The sequence below is a fragment of the Gymnoscopelus microlampas genome (assembly GCF_963454915.1).
Source record: "Gymnoscopelus microlampas genome assembly, chromosome: 11".
Lineage (NCBI taxonomy): Eukaryota > Metazoa > Chordata > Actinopteri > Myctophiformes > Myctophidae > Gymnoscopelus > Gymnoscopelus microlampas.
This window is the reverse complement of record NC_139948.1, coordinates 20,319,575-20,325,574: the sequence shown is the minus strand read 5'-3', so window position 1 is coordinate 20,325,574 and position 6,000 is coordinate 20,319,575.

Below are 6,000 nucleotides of genomic sequence, written 5' to 3'. Positions count from 1 at the left end.
GATGAGAAAGGCAATCAAGCAGATCAGAGGAGAGATGCATGCAGAAAGTGGTGCAAAGAAATGAGGTTGATAGTGAGCAGAGGAAAGAGGAGAGGAGACGAGCAGAGGAGACAAGAGGAGCAGTTTCTCTTCCTGGAGACAATCAAAAACAATGGAGCTTGCACAAAAACGAATTTCACCCACTTTTCTACACCTGTAAACCTGTGACAATAAAGAGGATTCTGAGAGGAGAGGAGAGTGGACACAGTGACTGGAGACTGGCCCACAGCATGTTTCACAGGAACATAGGAGTGTGTGATCACATTCACTGAGTACAGTTTAGTAGTGTGTGTGTGTGTGTGTGTGTGTGTGTGTGTGTGTGTGTGTGTGTGTCCTCACACACACACACACACACACACACACACACACACACACACACACACACACACACACACACACACACACACACACACACACACACACACACACACACACACACACACACACACACACACACACACACACACACACACACACACACACCACCCAGTTCAGTGCACATTCAGTACACCTGCACACATGCATGCAACACTTGAAAGAACTAGGTAATCTAATTGATTATAAAAACGGTCTAATTATAAAATTATCAATTTGGTGTAAACAATTAAATACAGTATAAATGTATTATTTTCAGTATTTTTCAAAAATACCTTAACTATTTAGCTTATAAATCGGCTATGTTCTGTATGTTTGACACTGTTGTATGACGAGGTATAAAGAAGTGGTTAATTAGACTCGATGTAGTTATACAAAAAAAAATATATACTGTATCTAAATAAAATGTATTTTAAAAAACACATTAATATGTTGACACAGCATAGTGGTGTGGACTTTCAGCTCACATTTTTGCAATTTACTCAAACAACACTGCAGTTTGACCGTGAGTTTCCTCAATTTGGCATTGTATGCTGGTGTCATAGGGAAAGAAATGCGAGAAAGACGACACTTTAACATTCTATTCAGACATCTTGTTATTTGTTTGCAGACAACAATGAGTCAACTAACAAGGTTGCCATCTGGATCAGTGTGTCAGTGGAGCTTATGGAGCCGTATGGTGCTCACAATCACCGTTAAGGTCTTGCCAGCTGCCTCGGCGCCGTTTCACTATTTTGGCATTGCTGTCTCATTCGGTGGCAGCAGATTTAGTCTACAAAGCATTTAAAATCCTGTTGTTTGATTGCTGAATAGTTTGGAATGACCCGTGATTGCATTTGTCCATCCATTTTGGATGAATGGAGAGAACTGTGTTAATCATTTATCATTTGGATTAGGGCAGAATGTAGGCCCCTGTGTCAGTTGTTAAATATTCAATAAGCGCCCTCCGACGGGAGGCTGCTCCCCTCAACCTGGCCAGGAAAGCCCAGAAGCATGACTGGCCCATCCTGGATGACACCACAATGCATAGCCTCCAATCAGACTCGAGTCCCGCCACCCTAACAATAAGACAGCACAAGAGATGCTCCGTTCTATCTCTGAGGACCCGTCTATGAACGCATGGCTGGTGGTGTCTTATAGGAGCAGGAGTGGGAGACAGCCGGGCCCACGCGTATACATCTCTACATCTGGGACACAGGAGATGGCGTCAAAGGAGAAGTTCTACCATATGCCGGCAACGGACCCTGCTGAACCGCCTATGTATGTGTGTACTGGGGTCGGCTGCTTCAAATCATCTATTAAGTGAATGTGAGTGCGGCGAGCCTGAGCAGACTACCAAACACATGATTACCACCTGCCCCCTAAACATACCACCTTCAGAAGCTTCGACGTATGAGATGAGATGAGGCCATGACTACACTACACAATCTGATGACATGAGAAAAGATTGGTTTAACCGCTGAAACACATTAAACCCTCGCTATTCTGGGGTGAACGTCTGGGGTGAAATAGCAGATATAGCAGATACACAAACTGAATTTGTAGATCAGCTATTTTTGTTAAAGAGATTTATTGTAGACGATGGAAAATAGGAGATGAAAATAGACAACGCATTGTGAGCTTGTAAATCTGCTATTTTCATGAGTATGAATTTGGCATATAGGTCTAATAGTGCTAGGATATAGCTATTTTTGAGAATTTCCACCTATAATGACATGCCCAAAATAGGGATGCCAGGTTTGATGTGATTAAAGAGTTTTTGAAGTTTGGCAGAACCTTGGTCTCAGGAGGTAGAGCCACAGCAGGGTCACAGGTTGATCCCCTGCTCCTTCCTGGATGCGTGTCAAAGTGTCCCTGAGCAAGACATTTAACCCTTATAACTGCTCAAAATGAGTAGGTTGGTGTCTCGTGTGGTTTCCACCATTGTTGAGTGAATGTGTTGTAATTCACATTGCAAAGTGTTTTGGAAAAAGGGACTATAGTATATAAATGCCATAAAAACTAAGTCCTGGTAGGTCTGTCTGTCTGTGTGTCTGTCTGTCTGCCTTTCTCTCTCACCTGCTGATGATGGCATCACTCACGTTACACTGGTATTTGTGACCGGTGATTTTTGTTGCAGTAGAGAAAGGGTATTAATATAATATGAAAAGATTGAACACAGCCATGTTTGCCAAAATTTGGCAAACAAAAGCCAATTTTTCATAATTTGTTCATGTGCTAAAACTGTGATCACTCGCCATACGAGAGTGATTTATAAACATGACTCGGTACATCTAAAGTTCAACATCACTTTAAACCAATCACTCATTGAATACTTCTATTAAATCAAAATAGTACAACATGTTAATTCTTCATTTGTGTTTTATATCATAAACGGGTAGCTATAAAACCCAAAGCTTCAAATTCAAAGTCACATTCAATGTCTACTTGGGGTCGAGACCAAAGTCGAGCCAATCTAATCCAGTTATGTTTCTCATCTCATACAGTAGGCTACATGAAGCCCAGGGCACACAGTTATACTGCCTTGTATCCATCAATCCATCCATCCATTGATCCCATTCTACCCTTTAGACCAAGACCAAGTGTTTTTCTATAGATCGTGCAGAAGTACTCATTAATCATTCTTGTGTCCAAAAGGAGTGAATAGAGTAGGCTGAGAGAGGACCACTGACTTTGACTTAGAACAGACCACATGAAGATGGATGCTTACTGGACCAATGCCTGCAGTCCTCCCTGTTCCTCCTGCAGTGCATTATGTATGCAAGTTCTTACTACACCCTCCATCCTGCAGTGCATATCAACACTTACTACACCCTTTACTCTATCCTGCAGAGCATTGAGTTATTTTTTCCCCTTGTTGGACACACATAATTGTATGGCAAATTTGTGTACGGTATATGTCAGTCACGTGCGTGCGCACGCACGCACACACACACACACACGCACACGTGTCATGGCAGTGGGCTCTCCAAGCTGTCAGGGTTTTTCTGTGGTCTGCCTGTAATAGAAAGAACAGAGAGCTCTCTTGGGGCTTTTTGAACTGACTGCTGGTCTGGAACATGCTATATCTCACACACACATAAAAGAATTTAGCACGCACGCGCACACGCACACGCACACACACACACACACACACACACACACACACACCATTATATCATTCATTTTAGATGTGCCTTAATATGATTACGCAACAATATTACCATGCCATTGATAATTAATGTCAATTTAGCTGCAGTTCCACCGTTCAGGTCCAGTAACCATCCTCCACCACCCCCCCCCCTCTCAGAGTGTCACTAAAAGGGGTTGAGTGTGCAATAGATCCCTCTCACTGGATGGTTATCCATGGCTTAGATGGAGACAATTTCCTGTGCAAACTGCTGAATCAAGCTTATTTCCTCCAAGAGGTGACACTTAATATTATCAGCTACAAAATATAACCATCAAATTAAATGTATGTATGTACTGTATGCATGTATCTCTAAGTGTCTCTTAACACCCACCAACCAACGTTAAAAAGCACACACACGCACACACACGCATGCACAAGCTTGCACGGATTCCCTCAGAAGCAGCCCGAGGCAACCTCTCACTGGCACACCTTAGCGGTGCCCAGCCGAGTCTGATTGACCTTTAGCGTATTAAACCTTCCCAAATGAACCGCCCCAGACCTAGAAATAGCTGCACACCACACCTTCTGCCTCATGCCTCAAGCAGCAGTATATGCAAAATGGCAATGTAGTCAAGTCAATATACCATTCATTAACAGCTTCATTAACCACATGAGCACCAGCTGCTAGCATCCATTTTCTGGGTATGGCATAATAGGCGGACATTGGGTGAGAATAAGCAAACACGATGCATTGTGATCTCGTAGGTTAGCTCAAAATATTTTTATTTTGAGATCTCATAATATTTTGATATTATGACAAATATCCCCCCCTCCGTCACTTACTGTACTTATACAAGTAAAAAAGGCACTTTACATAGAAACCTGCCTAAGCTGCTTCGCAACATGCTGAACTGTATGACATGTTGTATGTGTGACTAGAACAGACCACTAAAATGTTCATCAAAAATGAATGAATGCCAGTCAGCCTTAACAAGTCAAACGTACTGTAGCACCACAGCTCTACAAAATTCCTATAAAAGCAATATTACAACAAATATTTAGTAGACAACAGACTCATTCAAACTATTCTGTTCCAAATGCCACACTTTCTTGTGTTTCTTTCACACAAAAACACGTTAGAAGTTACAAGGAGACACCTGAGAAATGCTACTAGATTGAACGGAAAGATCTATCAGTCTAACGTCCACAATGATGTGGACAGGGACTATTTTCTCATGGTACGCAATTTCATAACATCCAGCTTACAACTCTTATTGGATACTGGGTGTATCTAGATTGTTGTGTCCGATCCCATACTGTAGGCAGCATTTTCTCTGATTTTTTTAGGTTATGAGTATTCCTCTAGGATTATTATTTGTAGGAATAATAACACTTTTTTATCTTTTAATATACGGTAGAGAGACATGGACCTAATCCTAATGGAAAATACTAGCAAATATTTCCCACCAAGGTTCTATGGACACAATGGAATGGAAAAGATGCTGCAACAGATACAGTACACTTGTACAAACATCAAACACCATGCTAAAATATTATTATTTTTGAACAAACATAGCAAACAACGCTACTATATTCAAATATTGCTGAATGGGCAGAATCCTCTGAGCTACAGTAGGCCTAGGTTATGGCCATGTTGCTAATCTAAAACGTTTACAATACATCTCAGAAGGTTTTGTGATCAGAATAGCCTCTTGTTAACCACTTAAACCATATATACTTAGTTTGTAGTGTTCTCATGCCCTGTAGGGAACTGTCACTAAACACCAAGGTAAACCGCAACCAATGAAGACAGAGTCAAAGTAAGATTCGATCATTTACACTTACACTTCCTCAATGGCATGGCTGTGAAAACTGCAAGATAATAAAACAATACACAAATCCAGTGTCTGTGATCTTAATTAACAGCATTATGAACAGTTCAGAGTAAACAGAAACCAGGTGAGTAGCAAATCACAAAAACACACTTCAGAGTAATCAACCTGTACACTATTATGCTCTGCAGACAGCAGCAAACTTCCATATAAATTAAACAACACAACTTACAGCATTGCCTCTAAAATGCTTCCAAGTGGGTTAGATGGGTTTTAAGGCTTCTAGCTCCTGTGTTCTCTGTACACTGCTGCATGAAAATAGTGCTGACAGGAAGTGACTCTCCTGACATGCAAAAAGGGTTTTCAAAATAAAATGCATTGATACACGTCATCACAATAAAGTACTTAAAAAGTCTTTCTAATGTGAACAGACATACAATATACATGTAGCATCAAAATACTTCCAGTGGAAACTAAAACATAAACAAATGCTTTAGGGCAACAAAAATATATATATTTTTTAATTTAGAGTAGAACATTTTTACTCCCCTTTGCTCCACAATTTAGTCGTTATGCCAATTAATTTCTCCCCACACACATTTCTGTGTTGTCAGTGCTGTTGTGTCCTACTGACCCACCTGC